The sequence below is a fragment of the Podarcis filfolensis genome (assembly GCF_964270895.1).
Source record: "Podarcis filfolensis genome assembly, chromosome: 11".
NCBI lineage: Eukaryota > Metazoa > Chordata > Lepidosauria > Squamata > Lacertidae > Podarcis > Podarcis filfolensis.
Window position 1 is genome coordinate 34,581,143 of NC_139613.1, and position 26,511 is coordinate 34,607,653.

At 41.8% G+C, this 26,511-nt stretch overlaps 1 long non-coding RNA gene across 1 annotated transcript in view; it reads left to right on the plus strand.

Annotated features, from left to right (window-relative positions):
* The window catches only part of LOC310745061, a 133,706-nt gene extending 130,255 nt beyond the window's left edge, over positions 1-3,451 (plus strand). The window contains exon 4 of the long non-coding RNA XR_014539881.1: positions 3,392-3,451. This is a non-coding gene — a long non-coding RNA (uncharacterized lncRNA). The remainder of the gene's footprint in view (positions 1-3,391) is intronic.
* The last annotated feature ends 23,060 nt before the right edge of the window (positions 3,452-26,511 follow it).

The following is a 26,511-nucleotide window of genomic DNA, read 5'->3' on the forward strand; positions in this document are numbered from 1 at the left end:
GGCAATTTTTGCTTATTGAAGGAGGCTGAAAACCAAAACCTTCAAGATAACTTTATTTGAAATGCTACCCATTCCATGGGCAGGGCCAGCTAAGTAGGCAAAGCAGAGGAGCCTCAATGCATTGACAAGATGGTGGCATTGGAACAAGGGGTTTGAATTTATTAGGCACTGAGGAATGTTTGGGGAGGAGGAATGTGCTTTATTTGAACTGGGATGGAACCAGACTGCTTGATACTTAAGCATGGTAGCAGGGCAACTTTTAAGTTGATTGTCCAATGATAGCCGAGGAGGACCAGCTCAGGGTAAATTGTCCCTAAGAGATGACAGTGAAATGTTTGTGATGGCTTAAATGGGGAAAGCGTAGATCTTGGCAATGAAAGTGCAGAGGGACGTGATAGTAATTCAAAGAGACCAAACAATAACATGCACAGAGACATTTGGAGAGACACAGCCTGTATGCCTGTATGCCCATATGCCCAGACTATAAGCTTCTGAGCCAAGATGAGTAAGCTGGAAAACTTGGTTTTAAAAGAAAACATTGATATGTGGAATTGAGAGAACCAGTGGGACGCAGATATCTCGGGATATTAGCTTTGTAGGAAAGACCAGGTAAGGGCATACTGGTGGTTGCATGACTCTGTATGTCAAAAAAAGGACGCAGAGTTAAGCAAGCTAGAAATCCCAAGAGGGGCAGCCTCCTCCACAGAATTGCTGTGGGTGACAATACTGGGCCCCAAGAGTAAATTTGTACTAGGATGTACTATTAACCCCTGACCAAAATGTCCAGGATCGATTTGAGATGGAGAGCAAAATCAAAGAGGCATAAAAGTAGGCAATGCTGTAATAATGGGTGACTTCAACTACCCTCTCATAGACTGGGTAAATGTATGTTCTGGTCATGATGACAGAAAGGCAACATTTCAAGGTGCCGGTGCCTTAGAGCAGTTGGCCATGGAAGTGTTTAGTCACAAAGATTTTTTGAGCAAGTGGAACATACAATACATCAACACAACAAAAAGTAATGTGTTAAGTAGGAATGAGATGAAAAATAACACTTGAAGAATGCAATGAGATTCACATAGTTCTCTTTTTACTGCCCCCCCATCCTGCTCCAGTGGTTTAAGAATATATTTTTGAAAGGTAGTTGTTACTTGAATGTTTCCAGGGAATTCTGGTTTTCTTTCTGCAGTCTACATCAAGAAAGGGGAACATGTGGCCCTCCAGATGTTGAATTACAGCTCTCACCATCCCTGACTACTGGCCATGCTGACTAAGACAGTTGTGAGTTGAAGTCCAACAATATCTAGAGAGCCACAGATTCCCCATCTTGAGTATGCATGGTCAATATTCTTTGGATCTGGTAAATTGCTCCATCCCTGGAAGATGATATAAACCTAATAAAAATGATTAAGAATGGTCTTGTGTTCAAAGTCAGATCTTCAGAGATGTCTCTTGCTTCAATCTAATGCAAAACACGATGTTTTTAGTTTTGAGTCTGCTTTCAGCAAACCAATGCAACAGTCGTTTAGTGTGTGGCTTCCTTTTTTTCCATCTTCAGCTCAGAATTTGAGGCTTAATGTGACTTAGAATAGAAGGAATCATTAGTTAGCTGGCAGAGTTACCAGAAGGTGGTTTAAGGAAATGTTATACTTAAATATGAAGACAAAGGTCACACACAAGAGATGCTTGAGCTTGTAATACGTTCATCATGTTGCACACGTCTCTTAATCGCATACGGTGGAAATCCATAGGGAGCTGGTAAGTATGTATCTGTGACTTATTACTCTAGCACAGCACTATTATATTTTAGTTTTTAGCATTTTTAAAGAGTGGGTAATAGTTATGAGAGATGAAGAACTTGGAATTAAGTACTGTAGTTATACACAGAAGGATAATTTGGTTTTGATAAATTGTCTTGTGCATGTTAACTAATAACACAAAATTTTTTAAGGAGCATCTTACGAGTATAAAGAAGAGGTAGCATCATTATTAATGTCTAAACTATAGTGTGCTTCACACAGGATTATGGTAAAGGTCAGACCATGTTTCGCTGAATTAAAAGCTATTCTGAGCTACAGCATTCCTAATCAACTCGGACCAAAAGGTGCATAGATCAGTTATAATGAGGCACAGCGAATTTAAATAAACTACATGGTACTGTATAGTGATTTATAAATGCACTGTGGTATCTTTTTAACTCATTAGCTGTGAATGATACTTCATATGTATTCTCCCATTTTCTGCTTTGTAACTATTTTTAATCACAGCATTTCTTTGAGAAAGCGCCTTATGCTATTTTCTTATATTACGTTAAGGTTTAAAATACGAGCAACCTACTATTTCAAGCCCTTTTCGGCAGAAGTACTTGCATTTAATCTGATTTAGTTCTTCTTAGGTAAATGGAGCTAAATGAGCTTAAACCTTCGGTGCGTACTTAAGTAGTTTGTCAATTAGTTTTACATTTACCCGTGATTGGCACGGTCTGAATAGAGACAAATCTTGATTATGAACACTGGAAATGCAGTCTCCTTTTCCACAGAAAACTTCCAGAATTTGTAAGGCAGTGCATTGGCCTTACATATTTAAACCACCATACGCATGTGAACGGTTGAGTTCCTCAGATCTTCAATTCCCTAAGAAGAGGATGGCGAGCGCCAGCCTGCAGGCTGGTTCTGCCCTGTGAGGTCTCCTAATCCAGTCCAATGAAGCCCTGAGCAAGCTCCTCCTGCTCTCTGAAGCCCCACCCCTCAGCCTCAAAGCTGCTCCCCAAAGTGCCCCTCATCTTTCTCACCCCAAATCAGAGGATGTTGTTTAGGTTTATAACTGCATAGTACAACCTGTTTGCCTCCACTCCAGAAAGCCCTTAGCTCCTTTTTTCAGTCATCTATGTTTTCTTCTCCCTGTTATCCTTGCCTGCATGTGCTTATGTGGCCCTTTACAGAATCTGCCTGCTGATTTTTACTTCATTCTGTGACCATAAAGACCACATACTATTCTCAAGTGGCGATGGTGGTTATGACCTGGGGTCTGGGGGGTCTGAAGCTTCCCTTGCAACTGTCTGTTTGTCATCAGCTTCAGCCGGTCCACAGGGAGTGATGGGATGCTTGTAGCTTTGGATTTGAACTGGCCAATCGTGTCCATGCTTAAAGGCAGTGTCCATAGAAGAATGGCTCTGCTAATGAAAAGTCCAATAATTAGCATTTTAACAGTATCCTCCTATCTGCTGTCTTCTTAGAAGTAAGCCTACTGAATTTAATGGGAGTTATTGCCAGGTACTTGTGTATAGGCCTGTATCCTGAAGAGCTTTTCTTTCAAAGGTCTGTTAATACCTAAAAATATACCTTGCTTTAAAACATATTTCAATTTTCTTTACATCTTTACACACATGCAGAATGGTCCTCACTGGCAATGAATCATTTCCCACCAAACAGCTTTGCAGCAGATTAACAAGCTATGATCCCCAATAGGGTGAAATCCATCTGTGTACAGACCGGTGGCCTAAATGCCTACATTTTTAAAACAGAAAACCCTTAACAGGTGGTTCTATTTTGTTTCGATAGGCTTCTTTCACTTTCTTGAAGAATCAAACTAAGTAGACTAAATTAAAATGTCTGAAGACAGAAAAAAAAATCAGTGAAGAGTAGCTAGCTGTGGGAGGGGCAGTTAAATTTTTTTTTTTTTTTAAGGAACAGCAAATGTGTGGTGAAGTCCTATGTGATGTGACTGTTCAGAGTGGCATATGTATCAAGTGTGGAATAGTGTTCTTTGCTCATATTTTCTGACTGCTTCTTGCTGGGAATGATGGGATTTCTCCTCTTAAATGAATACTGGCTACACAGAATTGATAAATACTGTAAAACTTTTATTCAGTTTTTTGTTCCACTCCATTGCACCTTTCCGCAGACATCTTGTTGACTCTTGTTGCCACCCTTGTAGAACTGTGGGACATAGCAGGAAAAGGTTCTGCTTGCTTTGCTTAGAAGAAACGATAAGTCTAGCTTGACTGCATAGTAATAATTTCACCTTCCCACTCTTGTATTAAGTGCTTATCCCACTGGAAGTCAGCAATCTGCTTTGAAGTTCTTGGCTTCAAAAGAGTCACCACATGAAACCTATTCAAACAAGCAGGAGTCTCCCTAAATAGGAAAACATCCTCTGCATCTGACTCTTAATTTCTGCAGTTGATAAAATGCCTTTGAGCATCAATAGGATTTTAATATTACCATATTTTTTTGCACAACTAGGAGGGCAAAGGCTCGCAGGCTGGTCTTTGGAGGTTGCATCCCTTTTTTAAAAAACAGGATGAAACAATTGGAGGATGGTTTTGATTACCTGCTGTCAAATTATTCCCATAATTTCCTCACTGTTTCGGCATTCCTGCTAGCAGGTCATTGCAAATTCAAGACAATGAACTATCAAAGCAAATTTGCTTCACTGTAAGGCAGATTGTAAACAGGTGGGGAGAGGCGACGGGGAGAGGATAGCAGTTTTGTACCTGAGCAGTTCTAGAGGCCCAGATCAAATAGAGAAAACAATGTGCAAGTCCAAAATGCAGATTTATAAACATTTTATTAGCTTATTTTATTTCATAAGGTGTATCTGCCACTTGATTGCAGTAAAACATCTAAGCAGTTTACAATAAATATTACAATTATGAATAAAAACAATTGAAAACATTTTAAAGATAATTAAACCAACAGTAAAATAAATTAAACATCTGAGTGTCTGGCTCAGCATCATTAACTTGAGCAGTACATATTTTAGAACACAGAATTATTCATTTTAAAACAAGAACATCACTGTTGAGCTACCATGTTAGACTGGGGGGCTGGCCCCCACTTTTGTCTGTTAATAAATTTATGCTTGTTCAAAAGAGATAGCTGGGACCTGTTCTTGTACGTTGGTTATTTGCATTTTAAGATGGCCTTTGAGAAGCTTTTGAAAATGTATTATTTGCTCATTCATAAAACATAACAAAGTGGCTTACAAAATGTAATAAAACCAAAATATAAATATCTATAAATCATAATTAAACCAACAATAAATTATAGTTGTTTTAATGGGGGCTGGGAATCATATTGTGAAGGCCTGTCTAAACAGTGCAGTTTTCAGAAGAACCAATGACAGCTTAGGCTGAGTGAGATGAACTGCAGCAAGGTCAACTTGGGTGTTTTATGGCAAAATGAGAATTTGAACCATAGTCCTACATAGTCTAACATTCTGACCACTGTACAGTTCTCAGGGAACTGTTGACAGATCCTACTTGTCTTTGCTAGATTCTCTTTCACTTGAAAAACCAACCTGTAGCCATATTTGGGTGTTTTGCTTCCATGTAAATCGCATAAATGAGCAGGACAAGTGAGGATGAAAGTTCAACCCTATTGCAGATATTAATTTTGTGCAGTTTGAAGTGACTTGAAGCATAAGAACTGACTCCTTTTGGAAATTAAGCATTGTCCAGACCCAATATTATTCAGTTTTACTTACAAAACGTTCTTTAAAGCAGAATTAAAATATGAAACATACATAAAAACATACATACGATATCTTGTACTGTCCAGCAAAGGCTCAGCATCTTATAAAATATGAAATAATCCAAACAGACCTATAAGCAAAGATACTCTCTCTTTAACTTCAACCATTTTGCCTGGAGCTGTTTTCCTTGAGAGTTTCATTTTCATCCTCGCTCCACAGTCTTGGGATAAAAGACTAAGACTCAAAGACAACTCTCTTCAAAATGGAGATGTGCAAGCAAATACCTTTGTCACATGATCTAAGGTTACTCATTCATGTAGGGTTACCATATGTATGGGAATTCCCAGACATGTCCTCTTTTCTGGATCCTACATGCCCATTCAGTGTTTTACATTTTAAAACAAATATCCTGGATTTTGGGTTTAAATTTTGTTTGTGTGGCTCTGGGTGTGGTTGACCCAGCCTTGGGCTTACGCTGTGGTGACCTGGGCTCTGGCGACCCAGGCTCTGGTTCTGGCTCTGGCTCAGCGGCGGGGCTATTGGGCAATTGCACTAAAAAAGCTCAACAACTTTTTGTGTCCAGATTTTTACCTCTTGGAATATGACAACCGTATATTCATGTGTTAGCTAGCAGGAAACAACAACTAGTTAATTATTAACTCGGCAAGAGCTCAGAGTCCCTTAGAAAACTACTGTAGAAAAATCCCATATTAGCCAAACACATTTAGCCATTTTCTATTTTAAACCTTAATTACTACACAGGTATTTTCCCATTTTTGTGCCAAACCAATTATACTTAACACACCTTCCATGCCACTTATCCCCATCACTCTGCAAAAGTTGGATGGCCAATTCTGTAAGGGAGGAGTCTCCCATACTCATGGATGCTCCCAGACAGGGAAAGCTGTGAAGGCAGGGTTTAACAACGAAGAAGAAGAAGAAGAAGAGTTTGGATTTGATATCCCGCCTTTCACTCCCTTTAAGGAGTCTCAAAGCGGCTAACATTCTCCTTTCCCTTCCTCCCCCACAACAAACACTCTGTGAGGTGAGTGGGGCTGAGAGACAGAACTTGCGTGCTCACATGTAGGATTTGCACACAAGCAGCACATACATAACTCTGGGCTTCTCAGCAAGAGGTAGTTCATGTGTGAGATACAGTTTCTCCAGCTTGCCCTGTTAACCAGCCCAAAGATTTCACAAAATATCTGGCTTGTGGATTTTTGTTCAAATGAGCAATCCTATTTGCCACCATTGCTTAACAAGCCAGATATTTTGTGGAATCTTTGGGCTGGTGGACAAGACAAACAAATATTCTTAAAATATAACTGAACTCTTTTGTTAACAATAATGCACAACCATTTTGTTTCTTTTCTGGGCTCTGTAGGGTGACTTGTTCATCATCTAGCTCTACATGCTCTTCCTCCTGATACTTTTTTATATTGTCAGATCCTGCCATGTCCATTCAAAGCTAAACCTGCCTAAAATGATCTAAAGGATAACAAATCTGCTGTGAGAGAACAATCTTTATTGAAAACCACAAGGTTTCCAAGGCACTTGCATAATAGAAATTCAGTCTCCAGTCATCTGAGTGCAAACAGCGCAAGCAGCATATCATGGAGTCCCACAAATTGTCCTACGAAAAGGAAGATTGCAGTAGAAAGCGAGCTCTCCGTATAGAAACTTAGCAAATATATTAATCCTGCCCGCTGTGTGAATCCCCTTAGGAGAAAAAATGCATACGAATGAGGATGTACATTAAAGCAGATACTAACAATGATTACGTTCAATCTCACTTGGAAAATGCATTCTTTTTAGAATATGACAGCTGGACTCAGCTGTCTGCTGTGCAAATTTGGAAAGTCTTTCTAACACCAAAGTATTGACTCTGGAGCTATGAGAAATAGCAGTCCTAGTTCCTAAGTGCTCTTGAGAGATGTTCAGCTGTTTAATTGTTGGGTGTGGTATTACACACACACACACACCTACCTTTATCCTATTGCAGGGCCCAAGTTGGCTCACAGATCAAACTAAAAATATAAATATTTTTTTAAAAAAAACATTCAGTAAATAACCCTATTCAAACAGCAGTGAAAACTCTTGAAACCATTTAAAAGCACACATACAACACCCACACCTGGAAGATTTATCCACAATAGTCAGCTGGTGAACAAAGTTCTTTCAGAACAAGAAAAATATTTCCTGGTTGGTAAAAGGAAAACAGAGAAGGGCCCAAATTTGCCTCATGTGGAAGGGAGTTCTGCAATCTAGCAGTCACCCAGAAGGCCATCTCTTTTGTCCTCACCAAGCATTCCTGTGGAGGTGGTAGGATGACGAGAAATGTCTTCTCAGAAGATCTCAAAGCCCATCCACACTCACACAAGAAGATACAGTCCTTCAGATCCCAAGTATTTCTTTGAAGGCCTTTGAAGCAAACCTCCATATTCTCTTAATTAAACCACATACAAAACTAGAAAACCAAATAAAACCGAATAACGAGTTTGTTTGACACAGTGAGACACATAAAGATGAATAGCTACAGAGATTCTGTATATTCTGCCAGTTAAAATGTAAATTCATACTCTCCATTGTACATTTCAAATGAGTTTTATCAAACATTCCATTCTGAAAACACTTCTATGAGTTCTGTTAATCATAAGCTAAGTAAACATATTTCAGCTGTGATATATTACTATGAATGTCAGAAACAAGAAATTGCCAGCATTTGCCATCAAATGTTGATAGTCCTTCCAGAAGAACAATAAAACTAACCTCAATTTGCTGCAGTTTTTGACATTTATCTGTTTAGGGTGAGCTCCACAGAGCTTCTTAGGTCCAAGTGCTTCTGTGCATACTACAGCTTTCCAGTTAGTTTGAAATCCATTTATTTCTGTGTTCAGCTGAAAAAGCTTCCGAAAGACCTTACGAAAAGGAAATAAAAAGTAGACAGTACCTGCCTGCAGGCTTACAGTCTAAAAGGCTTGACACAACAGGAAAAAGGGATGAGGAAAATAAACAAACTCAGGCACCACGTCTTCAGTTTACAAAGTAGTTCTCATAGTGAACAGCAGAAACTAGGTACTTTTTTGTACTTTTCTCTGTCAATTAGTAAGAAAGAAGCATGGACATTATCAAAGGGGTGGGAAAATTTCAGTGAAATTCTCATGGCTCAGATGTATTTGAGTATTCCTTTCCTTCATTCTGCAAATCCTATCTTTAGAGGTTTGCACTTTGTAGCCTTCCTGAAAGCCCCTGGATGTCCTCAGCTGAGCATTTTTGTAAGTGAGGGAAAGCTGGCACCTGCACATGGCAACTATTCTTTCTTGTTTTTAAGGAAGGTCTTCCCTTAAACACAAAATCAGTGAGTACATCAGTCTCAGGCACTTGGAAGCCAGTCTTTATCCTCTTCAGTTAAAGCCCAAGGGAGGACACCATGAGGTAACTCCTCCTATGGGACTTATCTGAATCAGGAAGTCCAGGCAGCTGAGGAGCCTTCAGAGTGTTGAGGAAATATTTAGTGGAAAAATGAAAGAGGAAAAACCATGCCACTCTTAGCCACTTTGTAAAGATTCAGAAAGCTCAACCTCACCCCCACTGAAATTCTGCAGAAAGGCAGAACAATGGAAGCCTTTTTGTGGAAGAAGAAAACGTGAAAAATTAGAGAACAGGTTTTGAAGCAGTACTAATGGAAACATTTTAGGGAGAGGAGCCTGATGCTACTGGTCTTTCAACAATGTCAGGAAATGGCTCTGTTTCCCATCTTTGATGCAGTCTGATGGGATAACTTGCCAAGTGAATGCTATACATTGTTGGTTATTATATGTCCCTAACGTTTGCAGAATGGATTTGCAGTAAAAAAAATCCAGGAAGGCCTCAGAGCAGAAGCATGTGTAAAGCTCCCCTCAAATCTTTATGGGATCCAGGTCTAGGTAAACTGAAGCTGGGTTGAATATCCCCCCCTTTTCACAGGGTTGTCCATTCTCTGCAAAAGTGGAGGGAATTATCTAGTAGCCTGGAGATGGGGAGACTGGCAGACTTCCAAATGTTAGATATTTTGTTTCTTGCCTTTTAAATAGAAGGTAGCGAAAAAGGTCTTGCTGCCACCTCAAGTGATGACTCGGTTGCTCTTAGAAGCCCAGTCACATTCCTGCTATAGATGGCACTGAGGAATAAAGCTATGTTATGACATTTCCCAGAGTATTCTTAGGATGAAATACAGTTGCTCATCTTGTGACCAATGGGGGCAGCCATCATTTCCTAAGAATGCCCTGTGACAATGCTGTGTCATAGAGGAGCATCTTTCCCATGTGTATTCTGTCCAAGTAGGGACATGGGACACTTGGGAGCATCCCAATCACCCTTTGGATCTGTGGCTGGGTTTTGTTTGTTTTTTAAAAGACAAAAATGAAAAAAAACATCACCTCTGAAGAATAATCCAGTGTTCAGGGGGTTGTTTTGCCCCATCCCACCCCTTGCCAATTGGAGAAATATTTTGTGCCAAGTAGGCTGAGTTGTATATTTTATTTTGTTGTTGTCTTATATTTTATACCTGTTGTTGTTGTTTAGTCGTTTAGTCGTGTCCGACTCTTCGTGACCCCATAGACCAGAGCACAAATTGCCCCCTATTTTTTTACACCCCCCCATCAAGAACATTTTGGCAAACTTAAATGCCCTGATCAAGAATCTAATCGCCTGATCACTGCCCATGGAACTCTTGCAGGCCTGGGCTTTTTCATTCATTTCAATAGAGATCGACTAATCTTCTTGCATGCATAATTCTATTTGATTCTAAATTATTTTCCTAGAACAGTTGTCCATGGTATTGACCAGTGTGTATGGGTATGCCCTAGTCCTAAGTGGCACCCAAGTCCTAATGTGAGATGTACTACTGAACCATCTGAAAACAGTGACCCAACACAGTCACATTTGACTTCAAATGAGGAAAAAAATAATAATAAAGAGAAGACTAATTGAAAAGCATTTTTAAAGGAAAAGTCAGAAGGGTCAAATCTCTTTCCAAAATACTTGGAGGTTATTTAATATTGCAATAGGTCAGCTAGAATGGATACCACAGATGAGAAAAAGTACAGTGAAGTTCAAAAAGGTTAGTTAGTCTCAAGGATTAAAAAAGTCAAGAAGGCTTCCTTCAGGAAATAGATTCCTTGCCCAACCATGGAGAACAGAGAGGAACACAAACACTTGTAAAATAAGTTCTATAGACATGGTGAAAAGTCAGGGTAATAATGGGCAATGCTGTTTTTGGTCTCTGCCAAGTGTAAATCTTTTTGAGGGAAACCATCGGCCCAAGCCCTAGCACTATATTATACATTAATAAAAGTATTCCCACGTTACATTTGGTAAAGGGATATAATAAAAAGGGCTATTTAAGTCTGTCAAAAGCTTTCCCAGTGTCCAGAAGCACCCAGACAGTTAAGTTTTCATTTTTACCACAGAATGGGCTAAAACATATCCTTGCATTTCTTTATAGATCCCCCGTCTTTTATAAATCTTTTTTTATCCCTATTAGTATATTTTCAAATAATTAAATTTAATTTTACTGCATGACTACTGGCCCACAATGAAAAACTTCGGTACAATTTTATATATATATATATATTAGAAATATTTATTCACTTAAACCCTTAAAAAATTAAACAAGGCAGCTAACACAAATACTAGGGATATAGGGGTATAACTTAAAAACAAAACCATCTGTATCATATTGGGGTTATACAACCCTGATTTAGCAAGGGTATTTGTGGCTGCTCAAAGTTCCTGACTGCAAAACACTCGTGGGTTTCTGAGCAGAGCTGGGTGGTTTTCCCTTTTCTAGATAGCCATTTGTGTGTCGAGGTCCCCAGGTCCACCCCAATAACTCACACATCACCCAGAATTTTTTGTTTAAGATTTTTGGCCTGTGAGTGTCTGAGGGACCTGCTCCTTCCTGCCACTTACCATCTGGCCTGGGGTGGGGCCTGAAGCCTCAAAGGACTGCTCGGCTGCCCAGGAGGACTCCCCTGTGAGTGTCTGAGGGCCCTGCTCTTGCCACTTACCATCTGGCCTGGGGTGGGGCCTGAAGCCTCAAAGGACTGCTCGGCTGCCCAGGAGGATTCCCCTGTGAGTGTCTGAGGGCCCTGCTCTTGCCACTCACCATCTGGCCTGGGGTGGGGCCTGAAGCCTCAAAGGACTGCTCGGCTGCCCAGGAGGATTCCCCTGTGAGTGTCTGAGGGCCCTGCTCTTGCCACTTACCATCTGGCCTGGGGCGGGGCCTAAAGCCTCACAAGGACTGCTCCTGCCACTATCTGGCCCAGGTGGGGCCTCACAGGGACGGTTGTTGCCACTGATGCTGCTACTGCCCATGAGGACCCCGAGGGGCGCAGAGTTCTTTTTAACATGTTTTAAAATGTTCCTTTCCCTTTAGATTTTTATATATGGGGGTGGGAGGGATGTTTGGGTGGGCTTGGGAATTCGTTAGATTTTGATGAATTTGTAATTTTGTAGCTTTTATTTGTATTGTTTTATTGTTTTCTGGGTTGTTTTGTTTTTTGTTTTTATTGTTTTAAGGTTTTATTGTCTTAGGCTGCGAAAGAATAACATTAATTGCCATCAATGGAGGCTACTATGAGGCTTGGGATTGCTACCGTGGAGGGGCGAGGGAGGTATGGCGGTGGGGGCAGATGTTATAGGCGAAGGGGATCGAGATATGGATATGCTCGTACCCCTTCCAATCTGCGCCTCATCCCGAGGGACGAGGGTAGGGCGAGCAAGGACTACTCACCTCCGTCACTGGTGCTGTGCAATGCCAGGTCTATAGGCAACAAAACCGCCACCCTGCGAGATTTCTTTATCTCGCAGGGGGTTGACCTGGCTTGTGTGACGGAGACCTGGGTGCGCGAAGGGGCAACAGTTACCTTAAGAGAGATGGCGCCCCCGGGTTTCTCCGTCCTCCACCAGTCACGGACTGTGGGCCGGGGGGGAGGGGTGGCATTATTAATCCGGGAAGATTGTTCTTTCAGGGCTCTACCATCACCATCGATCCCCGGCATTGAATGTGTTGGCCTAGTGTGGGGCTCCGAGGAGAGCTTGGCTGTCTGGCTGGTGTACCGGCCACCTAGCGCACCAGCAGCCACCCTGTCAGGCCTATTGGAGGCGGTGGCCGGCTGGGCCTTGGAGTTCCCTAACCTATTGGTATTGGGGGACTTCAACATCCATGCTGATGCCACTCCCTCCTCACAGGCTCTGGACCTGGTGTCTTCCATGGCGACACTAGGGCTCTCCCAGTTTGTTTCGGGCCCCACACATCAAGCAGGCCACACGCTGGATTTGATCTTTGGTGCAGGTATAGATGTGATCATGTTTCCTTCGATGAAGGTGCCATGGTCTGATCACTACGCTCTGAAAGCCAGGATTGACTTTCCACCCCCACCCTGCTTAGGTGCCGAGCCGATTTGGGCTCGCCCGCAGAGGCTGATGGACCCTGATAGATTCCGCCAAGCCTTGCGGGACCTTGCTCCCCCTGGCGACTCATTGACTGAGCTTGTTGAGGGCTGGAATATCCAGCTCCTGGCAGCCATCGATGAGATCGCACCGAAGCGCCCTCTGCGACCCCGCAGAAACCGGGCTCCCTGGTTTACCGAGGAGCTCCGGAAAATGAAGCGGGACCTCAGACGGCTAGAGCGAGTATGGCGGGGTGCCCGTGACGGAGCCTCAAGAACATCTTATAGGGCTTTTATGAAAACCTATGAGATGGCGGTGAAGGCTGCTAAGAAGTCTTACTTCTCGGCCTCCATTGCATCCGCTAGCTCTCGCCCGGCGCAATTATTTAGTATAATCAGGTCTTTAACGTCCCTTGAAGGACAGCCAAATTTAAATAACAATTTGACACACGGCTGTGAGGCATTTGCGAGCTTTTTTGCGGAGAAGGTCTTGTTGCTCCGCCATGACCTCCCTGCCAATTTGGATACAATAAAGGAACTGGAGGCCCCTCGACTGTCCTCGGGTCCAGTATTGGACCACTTTGACCGGATATCCCCAGCCGATGTAGACAGACTCCTCCGAGCTGGAAAGCCCACCACCTGTCCTCTCGACCCGTGCCCGTCTTGGCTGATTAGAGCGTGTCCAGACGAGGTGCGGGCCCTCCTGGGGGATATCATCAATTTGTCCCTTGGCACGGGGACATTCCCAGGGGAACTGAAGGAGGCAGTGGTGCGCCCGCTCTTAAAGAAAACATCATTAGATCCTTTAGATCTATCCAATTACCGCCCGGTTTCGAATCTTCCGTTCCTGGGTAAGGTGATTGAGAGAGCGGTTGCTGAACAGCTTGGTGGGTTTCTGGATGAAACATCGGCTCTGGATCCATTCCAGTCTGGCTTCCGCGCTGGTCATGGGACCGAGACAGCTCTGGTTGCCCTAACAGATGATCTTCGTAGACAGCTGGACCGAGGCGGGTCGGGGCTGCTGATTCTTCTAGATCTGTCAGCAGCTTTCGACATGGTCGATCATGAACTTCTGGACCACCGCCTTGCCGACGTGGGGATCCAGGGCACAGTCCTTCAATGGCTGCGCTCGTTTCTCTCTGGTCGGGGACAGAGGGTGGCGCTTGGGGGGGAATTGTCATCGCGCCACTCCTTGGTGTGTGGAGTACCTCAGGGTGCGATACTCTCCCCAATGCTTTTCAACATCTTTATGCGCCCCCTCGCCCAGCTTGTCCGGAGTTTTGGGCTGGGTTGCCATCAGTATGCCGATGACACCCAACTCTATCTGTTGATGGATGGCCATCCTGACTCGGCCCCAGACACACTGACCAGATGTCTGGAAGCTGTGGCTGGATGGTTACGTGGGAGCCGGTTGAAGCTAAATCCTTCGAAGACAGAGGTCCTGTGGCTGGGACGGGACGATATGGGATTGGGGGGGCAACTCCCATCTCTTGCGGGGGCGCAGTTAGTGCCAGCACCGTCCGTTAAGAGTTTGGGTGTAATCTTCGACACCTCCCTTTCCATGGAGGCGCAGATTGCAGCTATAACAAAGGCGGCATTTTTCCATCTCCGCCAAGCTAAGCAGTTGGCTCCTTACCTCTCTCGCCCTGACCTAGCCACTGTGATCCACGCGACGGTCACCTCCAGACTGGATTATTGTAACTCGCTCTACGTGGGGCTGCCCTTAAGACTGACCCAGAAACTCCAGCGGGTGCAGAATGCTGCAGCGAGACTCCTTACGGGGTCTTCGCTGCGAGATCACATTCATCCGGTGCTATATCAACTGCACTGGCTCCCGGTGGAGTACAGGATCAGGTTTAAGGTGCTGGTTTTAACCTTTAAAGCCCTATACGGCCTTGGACCCTCGTACCTACGGGACCGCCTCTCCTGGTATGCCCCACAGAGAAACTTACGGTCTTCAAATAAAAATATCTTGAAGGTCCCAGGCCACAGAGAAGTTAGGCTGGCCTCAACTAGAGCCAGGGCTTTTTCGGCTGTGGCTCCGACCTGGTGGAACACTCTGTCACAAGAGACTAGGGCCCTGCAGGACTTGACATCTTTCCGCAGGGCCTGCAAGACAGAGCTGTTCCGCCAGGCCTTTGGCCAGGGCACAGCCTGACTCCCTCCCTCGGCAATCTTCGCGGAGCTCTGGCCCAATAGTGGCCAGTGGCTTGAACTTAATTAATTTTATAATGAATGATTTTAGAGCGTTGTTTGTGTTGTACTTTTGTATTGTTTTATTGTTGTTAGCCGCCCTGAGCCCAGCTTCGGCTGGGGAGGGCGGGATATAAATAAAATTTATTATTATTATTATTATTATTGGCATAATTTTGGCCACAACTTTATTAAAATACAATTTTTGTGAGTGGTTGCGTAGGCATTGGTTGCGACTATTTGCCCCCACCATGGGGGACGGACTGACATTCCGCATAATGCAACAGTCAGAATAGGGGAATACACTTGGGGGTAGCAACGGAGCAGGGAACCTGCCCTCACACCAAATGCAACCAGGAGCTCATTGCTATGGCCCGAGCCCCCTTGACAGAGTGGACAAGCAATAGTTAGCCCCCAAGTCCTTTAACGGAATCCCTTGCAGCAGCAGCATTAGAGGGGCAGGCACAGCCAATCCATGCCCCTCAACCAACCAAACCATAAACCAATGCCTAACCGCGAACCTTACAAGTTGTGACGATTTGCTACGCAGTAGGCAAAAACCAAATGGCCCCAGCCAATCAGCCAGATGGACAAAATTCCTACCAGACCCCCGCTCCAAAGCAGACGACCCCATGACAGGCATAGCAAGGTCAAAGTGAACAACCCTATTCTAGGGAGGGAGGGACGGGCAATCCAATGCACGGGCGAAAAGAGGAAGCCCTAGCCTCGTGCAAGGAGTTTTAGTATTTCTGGCTGTCAATCAATAAATGGCAACATTAACTTCTTCCCAACAACAAGGGAAGCCCCAATCGCATCAGTGGCCAACGATCAATTAGCCCGCCCCCCAACTTTGGAGTGTCCTGGCGGCCCCCACCGCAACACGTGCTCTCCATGAAGGAGAACATGCTTTCCTTAGCTGGTCAGTTTACAGTCCTGTTAAAGCTGCTTATGCCCATTTTTAAGAGAGACAGACAGATAGACCATGCCATGTCCTCAGGTTTACAGATTAAGAAGAAGAGATACAGAAGGGAAGGAGGAGGACAGGAAAAAGTTTAGAATGGATTTAGTCAGTTGAAAACAACCTATGGGAACTGAACCTTCTTAATTACCACCAGCAATTAATGGATCCCTTTCCCTAAAACATTTTATCTCTTTACTGCAACTGTTTTTCTGAAATTATACCTTTTTTTACCTGTTCATTCTCCTACTCGCTCCTTTACTTTCTTACTTTTTCTTTTCTCAAACTCCTTCAGGTCTTTTAAAATACAGTTTTGATATCCTCAGCTATTATAACTGCCTGAGGCCCTTTTCCTCCCCCCTTATCATGTCTTCCTCTTCTTTTCTTAGCTGCCATATGAAAATATGAACTTATTTCACCACTTTTCTGTGTATTCATACATGCTGTATAACATTAACTGACTCCAAACTGCATAGCAAGGATGACAAATTTTATTTGTCTTAACACTATAGATTTGTTAATTAATTCATGATCGTACTATTCTCCACAATACCACAAATCAATAGAAATAACACATTTCTTGGTAATTTTAACCATTTCTTCAATTTTATAATAGACTATAGCTGATTCATGATTATTCTGTAATAGTTTTTCATTCAAAAAAACACTGTTCTTAGAAATGGAATTCCATTATTCATTTCGTATTTAAAACATGTATATTTGGTTTTTTAAAATGCCCAGGGCAGCTCACATAAAACAGCAATAAATACAAATAAAATTTGATAGACAGGTTGCAGATGCTAGCAGAACACAACGTTGTGAATAAAACCAGAGGCAATTGGTGATAGGCAACAACATTTATTCAGAGTATACCCATTGAAATTAGTGGACTTAACTTAGTCATATTTATTACTTGAAATGGGTCTACTCTGATTAAATCTTAAGTTAAATGCCACCAAATATAAATGTTTAATAAATAACCAGCTTTGATAATAGGCTGCTAACCCTGGGCACATATAAAGGTCAATTCTGGTGCTGGACAAGCCTTCCTGGATAAAACATTTCACTTACAGGCTGCTGTTGCTGAGAAAGCCTTTTATTTAGACACCACAAACCTACTTTCTGACAGCTGGAGAAGGTGGGTCTTCAAAAATGACCTTCAGGGATGGTTGTAAGGTTTGGACAGGTTCATGCAAGAGTAGACACTCTTTTAGGGATATGGTCCAGAGTCATTTAGAACTTTCAAGGTAAATTGCAGCACTTTGAATTTTGGACACAAAAAGACTGGCAATCTGTGCATTTGTTTAAAAATGGGAATGAGATATTTATTTATATGTGAACACAGTTGTGCAGTAGCTATATTTTGGATTAACTGAAGTTTCCAACGAGTCTACAAAGGTAGCCCTTGTACAGTGCGTTGCAGTGGTCTGATCTGTATGCTAGCAGGATCAATCAGGATGTAGATAACTATCTAGACCTGATCCTAATATTTACTGTTTAGTTGCAGTGCAACCAGGGTTGATGGTATCAAAATCCATTGAAAGGTCTAGTAAAATTAGGCTTATACTCCCCATCTGGGAGACCAGGGCTGAAATGATACTTGAAAACACATTGAAATCAATCCAGATAGCCATTATAATCCAAGAGTGTATGGCGTTGCACAGCAGGCACCCACCTTGCTCAAGAAAAGATATATGAGTCTGGAGAAAGGCTTAATCACATAAAGGCTATTGAATTTATTCACCATAACCACTTTACCCAATAAAGTTCAATTTGTTTCTGACTGATATTACTATTATATGTATTTAGCAATTAACTGCAGAAATGTACTTGTTAGAGATCCTTCATTGATTAATTCATGTACAAATCAAAAGAACTCACAGCTTATAAAACTATTTCTATTGAGTCAATTAACTTTTCAGTGTTCAATCAATGCATTAATCTAACCACTAGAGTCCCTTGTAACCAGCTCATCAGTTTCTTCCACAGAGTTAAGACAAAAGCTCCAACTTTAATTCATTAACCAGGACAAAAATGCCAATTCATTAATGCAAATAGATCACTCTCTAAAATAATCCTAACTAATTAAACAGGCAATTCATCTAATCCAGATAGGTATTGAAAAGATAACCAGTTATTTAAATATATTATGTTATATTTAAATCAATAAACAGAACTGTATCCGTGTAGCTGCCATTATATGTTTTGTGTACCTGTATTGTCATTTGAAGGTCAAGAAAAGGATCATGAATGAAAAGTAATGAAAGTGATACTAACCCGCCGGAGATCAGCTATGCCTCTGGAGATACAGGAGTTCATTAGGTTTAGAAAGCACTAAAACTCTTGGCTAGCTCAAAATTCAGAATTATACTTGGTGACAAGGGCTATTTTCAGTCTGCACAATTCATAGAACACATAGAACAACACATAGAAAAGGAATAAACATTCTCTCCCCCCCCCAACTGTAAAATTACCAATCCATGTTTTATATGTTACATGAAAATATTGAACTAGCATATAGTTAGTTCAATGAGGAGGTTTGGTAAATAATTTATAGATGGCCATACGGAGATAATCTTTTACACTACCATTACATTAATTCTCTAGAATACTTGGCTGCAGAAGGAGAGATGATTTCCAAGTCAAAGCTCTATATGTGCTGTAATGCTCACCCAGAGCTCCCATACAAGCAGAACTTCCCCACTGCTTTCATTGCCAGGCAACTATTTACATTTAATGAGGATAAGCACACAGAACTTCTCACTCTAGCAGTCATCTGAGAAGTCTTTGCTTTCCGCATACATCTTAGGAAATGCTTGGCTATTATTATTATTTAAATAATATATACCATGTATTACGGTATCTAAGTGTAGTACAAAATTAAATACAAATTATGTGAATTTATTGTCTGACAACACACCATATCCTGAAGTATAGGGAAATGATTTTTTTTGTTAATAACCCCATTTTCCTCCCAGGGAGGCTCTCCTATATGGAAACATGGGAAAATGCAAGGGCTTTCTTTTGTCCAAGTTATCTTTTAGCTGTGATTTTATGTTTTGTGTTTGATAACCACCTACAATCTTAGAAATAACAAAAAATACTTAATCACTGTATTCAGACAAAAGAGTAAAGTATGATTTATTTGAAGGTCCACAGTTTGGAAGACACTTTCAATAACAATATCAAGTTAAACAATCTTGAGAGGTAGCAGTTGTATAAGGCAAGAAATATAGCCATAATAATTCTGTCAATGTCCCATCTAGTCCAGCTTCCTGTTCTCATAGTGGACACTCAGATGCCCCTATGGAAGCCTGCAAGGAAGACATGAATGTGCAAGGGAGCTCTTTCCACTTGTGATTCTCAGCAACTGTCTGTCAGAGGCATACTATTCTCAACAGCAGAGGCAGGACACTGCCATCATGGCTAGTTTCAGGCAGGATATTGCCCAAAATGGCTGTGATCTTGCACAAAACCTGTGCCAATGGCGGCGGTGCTTCTCCACCACTGACAGTGGGGCAGGTGAGGCACCCGTTGGTGTGCTGCCTGGGGGACTTCTGCCTCCCGAAATAGAGGCTACACCTGCCTAATGGCTGGGCTGGCTCTGTCACTAGTAGCCATTGATTGCTTTGTTCCCAATGAATTTGCCTAATCCTCTTTTAAGACCATCCAGGTTGATGACCATCACTCTCTCAGGGAGCAGATTCCATATTTACAGTCATTGGTGTAGCATAGGTTGCCAGCCCCCAGGGCAGTGCGGAGGGGATGGGTGGGAAATGGATGGCATCCGCATGTGCATTCAATGGCCTCATGCCATCCACATAACCCAGGAGATTGCAGCCACAGAGATAAGAAAAGAAGAGTTGTTACGTTGTATGGAGAGGTCACTTCCTGGTTGACATGGAGAAGCTGTTTTCAACAGAGCCCAGCAATGGAAGCACAAAGCTGTAGTGAGGCAGCACTGGCTGTAGAAATTTTGTGCCCCTAACAATTTTGCGCCCGGGGCCAATGCCCCTGTGGCCCCCCATTTATGCCACTGTTTACAGTAATAAGCAATGCATAGAGCTAGAACAACATAACTCAAAACCAAAAGTACAGCAGGATAGAGAGCCACGAGACATCCTTAATTACTTGTTAGAATAACATAGTGTTGACAAAGTATCAAAAAGTAAATAAAGAGGTAAAGATGGTCTTCCCAAGGGAGGGCACTTCACAGAGGCAAAGGCACAGCGTAAAAGGCCTCCTTGTATTCTCCTCTCATGCTTCCAGTGGTGGAAGAACGGGGAGCAGGGCCTTTGTCTCATACGGACTGAAGTGTGCAGGCAATCATATACCAACAGAAGCAGTCCTTCAAATACCTCTTTGGGTTTTCCCCTCCAAGCAGAGGATACCAATTCTCTTAATAGGCTAGCTAAGTAGTCTTTGAAAATGTCTATGAGAATGTCCAGAATGGAAGATTTGGGTTCTAACATGAAAAATGCATGGGAAACGGGTGTATGGTTCAAGACTTGGTCCATCCAATCCCCAAACTGACAAGGTAGGTGTTCTTATTGGCAGAGCCTGGACACTTTGAGGTTTGCTTAGGAATATGTGGATTAGGGACTGATTTTTAACACACATAATAGGCAAATATGCAAGAGACATGAGTTTCACTGCATAAGCATGTATGGCTATATGAAGGGGGATATCATTTATAATACCAGCATATATGATTTTAGTATTATCAGCAGCACAGCAGAGATCAGCTAAAATACACAATTAAACACTAATTAAAGCCTAGCCATTATACATGTACATGCAATCTTTTCAGAATTGTAGGCTACAGTTATGAATTATATTGTGTCTTGCTCCTCTGTTCTGAACAGGACAGAGTGGAGAAATAATTTCACACTGCATATAATGCATTTGGTATGAAGGAAACTTGAAAATTATTTAGTTACAGATTCTCTGACCAGGCTTGCAAAATAGCATACATTATGTTAATAGGCAAGCATTCGAAAATGAACTTGAATATTAAACACAGGAAGTTTGGGTTCTAACATGAGGGTGGGCATAGTTAATAGACTGTCAAGAAAACAGGCTTGCTTTAGCAGTTTTATTTCTCTTTCTTACTTACTAAATTACTATCAACCTAAATGACAGCTCAGTTAAATTACAATGCTTGGATTTAACCCCATTTAGTAATGGAGAAGTCAATGAGATCAAATAGGCTTAAAACCATTGTGGGGGAAAGCTGCATGCCTTTTGGATTATAAATACTGAGAAATGAAAATAACATTAACATGACATTCAATAAATATAAGATTACTCAATATTGCTGCTGTTATAGTTTTGCAGTAACTTTTTGTGAGCTCCTGTTTTTGATGCAGAAGTTGGAATCTCTAAAGGTCCTTGAACAAGTAGTTACACTTCCATTATTTAATTCAGTCTTGTGGCTGCTCTCTGGGCTGGGACATGAGCAGCAACATGAGTTAAGAATTGTGCTGGTAACCAGGAGCCATTGGCTCAGTCAGCAGACAGGACTGAAAGTTAAATAATAAACCATGGTCAAAGCAAGTAGCAGGGCTGAAGAGCAAATTAAAACTGGAAAGAGAAAGCCAGGTCAGGACCCAAGAATACAGGAACATAGTATCGTTCAGGAAAACCTTGTTGCTCAATCAAGGTTCAGCTGGAACCAGAAGCATCTTACACAGCTTCCTGAATCAGAGAACCCAGTGGCCTGCCAGGATGGGCAACATCAGTTCAGTGTTTGAGAAGGTACTTTACTGAGAAGTTTCCACCTGCAGTTCAAAGGTTCATCACTCGAATCCAGCATGTTCTTAGCTGTTTGCAGTTAGTCTTTTCCCATCCTACAACCCTGTGTTGTTTTTACATGAAAGGGCTTCTTCTTTGCTTGTTCCTTATCAGGGGTCCCTGGGTGAACATGATGTCAACATGTCAGCAAATCACTATGTAATGACATCACCAAGAAGGAAAGCAGTCTCATTGCCCATGCAATCTATCTGATATTTAATATCTCGCTTCACTACAGTAGTGATTTCATAAATTGACAGCACCGTGCTGCAAGAAACCCACCCTAATCTAGCTCTAGTTATACATAGCTATGTATAACATGTGGGGGAAGTATGTGGATGGAAATGCATCCTTGGATGGTCATCTGAATGCACATTTCATTTAAAGAAATGAAACATGGATAGGTTATAGTTTGATGCAGAGGCTGTTCATCAGCACTGCTATACTGTTAGTGGAACACATATGCAGATGTGTCTCCCTAATCCTGCCCCAATTAATTAACTAAAAGTGATTGGATTGAGGTGAAGGTGCCTTGATCTGACTGCCTATGCAAAAGGGATGTCTCCTCACTTTCTTCCCAACATTTGCCTCTTTGCAGAAAAGGGTGAAAATGCTTTTGAACCACATTGCATTTTTCAGTCAGGAGAAATGCTGTGCTAAGTTTTCCAGATGTTTTCACCTTTGTATTAAAAGTAGCGAAGAAACTAGGTGGGATAGCTTGGGCTGAATGGGTTTGATCGCTCCAGGCTACATTCCAGTCTTCACTGCCACAGTCCGAAATTACCAGCCAAGTGGAAGCCTTGCTGCTCCTTGAAGCCAAATGGGTCAGTGGCTAGCATTTGGCTTGCCCCTTTAGTTCCTAATGACGTTGCATAGGTGTGTGGATGGAAGGTGGGAGCAATTGACACTGCTTGACTCTCCTGTATGCTGGCTTATGACCTTGAAGCTGTGTTTTAAGTGAGGGATGAGCAACATTAGCAAATGAAAACTTGCTTGCTTGCCTCTCAAAGAATCCTTCCCAATTAGGACATCAAGCAAGTGAGACCCCATGCATACTAGTGGACAACACACCCCTCTTTTGGACTGTCAGCACAGCCAATGAGCCCAAGAAAAGGGCATAATAGAAAATGCCTTGAATGCATGGATAATTGGATGTGCAAGAGGATCTGAACTACCTCTGGAATGTCCTGAAAGACAGGATGATGCGTTGGTGATAAGTAGCTTTAAGTAACATTGTTGATGGAGTTGCTACCTATTTTATTGTGACTGAAGGCAGCAGCATCACTTCAATTGACTGTAGCAGTGCAGGTCGGAATCCTAAACAGAAGACCCTTTCAACATCTCAGAGACTCTCACTGTGTTAGACGCTTTGTGTTCCTAAACGGATTGGCTTTTATTTTTAAAAATCTTTTCTGAAGTGACACATTAGTGGTAGAGCTAAGTGGCAGAACTAAACACAGGCATCCTGGAAAAGGGCAGGCATGATGGAAAAGGTGGCTGGCTAGCTCAAGGTTTTCAAAGGCAGCTGCTTTTCCTGGCATTCTGAGAGCGGAAGAGCACCTGTGAATTGTCAACACTGTGACTGCACTTTCCCCATTAAATCTCTGCACCGGTGTGTAAATACTTCAGAATCAACTAGGTTAGGAATACATTATGCTGTGCCTTGCTTCTATTCATTTCTCTCACAGTCAGAAATGACCTCGTGCTTGGTAGGCTTTGTTTTGTGGCTGCCTGGAAAATGTGACAGTATTCATTTGCTTACAGGCGCAAAAATGACTGATTGTTTCCTCATAGTCAACATAAAAACCAATGGGAAATCCGAACCAAGGTAATAAGTACCTTTGGTGTTTTACTGTTTTGTGTTATAAGTGAGAGGAGGTTAATGACAGAAGCTTCCGAAACCCAGGACGGCACATGCATGCGCTCTCTCACACAACTTTGATTGGTCTGTTAGAAAGTCATCAATTCATACTTAACCGAAATGTCATGTTTTCCCTCTCACAAAACCCGAGCTATTTTGTGGAATTGTCTCTCCAAGTTTAATGCGCAGGAGGCTAATAGTTAACAGTAAACATTTTCTTTTTTTCCCAGAGCATTTTTCTGTTGAAAGAGCAAAGCATTACAGTAGACCGGATGTTTTAGGTCATTTATTTTGTTTTTGCTCTGGGTCATTTTACAAAAGCACGTCTGCTCTTTAGCGTTAAAATGAGAGCCATTCTTACTCCCCAGATATTACCCAGAAGCACTTGGAGGCTCTTAATGATTAATACCATCACAGTCCAGCCACAAACCTTTCTGGCGCAGATAATGCCAGGCAGCAAGCACGCTTGACACTTTTAATGTATAATTAAGTAGAAAAAGTCAGCACTCAGTATGCAAATTTTTCAAAATGATAAATGATGCCATCCAGCAGTAGGGATTGATTTGGTGTAAATGAAACTAATTAAGGAAATGTCAAACATAATTAATAAAACAGGTTTAAGCTGCAAAACATTGTCAATTGAATGAATGAGGAGGCACTGGCTCCCATTGTTTCTGCTTTATTTAGGGCTTGTGTTTAGCTTGTACTCTGTTCCTAAATGCACTCTCTCTACCTCACACCCTCCACTACCAATTCCCAGAGAGGGGGAAAATAAATTTGCTTGTCTCTCCACTGACTGCAGAAATTAATTGTAGAAATCTTGTCCCATCCAAGTGTTACATTCACTCACAGGACATTAACATAACTAATTTGAAAGAACCCAAATGACTGCATAATAGAGCACTGTCAGTATGCCTGACAGTCTTTGGTCATACCAAATTAGCTTGGTTTTCTAATTGAAATTTTTTCCCCTAACACACACACATACACACACACACTTTCTCATTTTTCCCCCTCCCTCCACTATTCATTTTTGATAAGAACAAAGGTTTTATAATTTACAAAAGAGTGCTTGACCTATAATTACTAGGAGGAAATTAGGGGAGGTAGAAAAGTCAGATTTAGTCCTGGTAATGATGCTAGAGACCTTGCCCCCTCTAGGGAGCCTGAAGAATAATGGAATCTTCTATTTTTACGGGCGACCTGTGCACTGGCGCTGACTCTCACTGTGAATCCACTTTACCTTTTAGATCACTTGCTTAACACTAAAAGTGCCAGCAGAATCGCAGGCCATTATTCCAAATGTCATTCCGTGCCAAAGCCATTTCCAGTGCCCTTCCCTCCAATGAATGAATCAAAGAACATCTGCCAGTTCGCTTATCTCGTCCTTGTAAATCTTCTGTAGGAAGAGTTTAACATAACTTAATTTGGGCTCAGTTTGAGTAAAAGAGGTCACCGGGAAGTCTTTAAAAATATAGTGCTAGGATCTTAACTCTTTAAAAGAAAGGGGTTGATGCCTTAATTCTGTTTAATATGGGAAGTACATTTAGAATGAAATTACTCCCACCACCACCCCCAGTAACAAAGACTTTTTCTGTACTAATTCATCCAGCAGAAAAAAAAAATTGTGCCCTTTTCTTCACGCTGGAGTTCTTGCTTCCAGCAGAGCCTTTTAAGTCAAGTAGTGAAGGTACTGGGTGGAATTACTTTTTAAAGCCTTTCTTAACAATACGTTACAGTTACAGTGCAGGAAATAGTTCCATCTACTTTCAAATGTGTTTCATCAGGAGACACCTGACGGCGAAAATTAATTGACCAAAAGACAAAATTGAAAACGAACTCTGACAATTAGCTATTGGTTCCGACTGCTATAGAGATTCATGATCAAAACTCAAGCCTGCAAAAGGAAGGAAGAGTACATCAGGCAAGAAAGAAAGACAATAATGGTTTAAAATAGTTTTACACTGCATGGCAGTTTTTTGCATAGGTTGGAGATTCAACAGCACAAGTGTAAGTTTATATAGCACTCCTTCAACAATTCCCTGATACATAGCATCCCTTGGAGGTCAGGACAGTCAGAAATGAATATGATCTCCAGTGCCAATATATATGCCAGTGGCTCTTTTCTCATGTCACGGTGAGCCATAAACCATGGTTTACTGTAGACCATGGTTTACCAGAATGTTAGTACAAAATACTGAATAGCTCCCACTGTGTTCTTCTTTTTAGTGAGCTGGGGAGCAACACATTATGAAGTTTGGTATTCTGTGTTAGCCAGCTCTTGTCTTTTGCTGCTCCCCAACAAACCATGATTGGTAAGCAAGGTCAGTAGATGTAGACCCACTAAACAATTTTAAAAACTCAGTAAAGGCTCTTGAGATGCTGGAGTATTGTTGTTGTTATTGTTATTCTTAATAATAATTAAATTTATTAGGTTTTTTTTGCTACAGCAACTCAAAGTGACTTACAATATTTTAAGCATAACAACACATGCATACATTAAAACCACCACTACTGCTACTACTACTACTAATAATAATCCCACTCAAATAAAAAGACCAAATATAGTTAAAAGACAAAAGCATGATTAAAAAGCAATGCTTTTAGCTGGCACCTAAAGATGTGTAGCAATTGCGTCAGGGGAGAAGCTTTGGGGAGAACACCCCATAAGTGGGGAGCCAATGCTGAAAAGGCCACCCTCCAGACTTGCTACTTTTTGACTACATGTTTTTCAAAATTTTTTTGAATATTTCCAATTGAGGCCCTTGGTTTGAAAAAAATAATTGATATAATTTTTA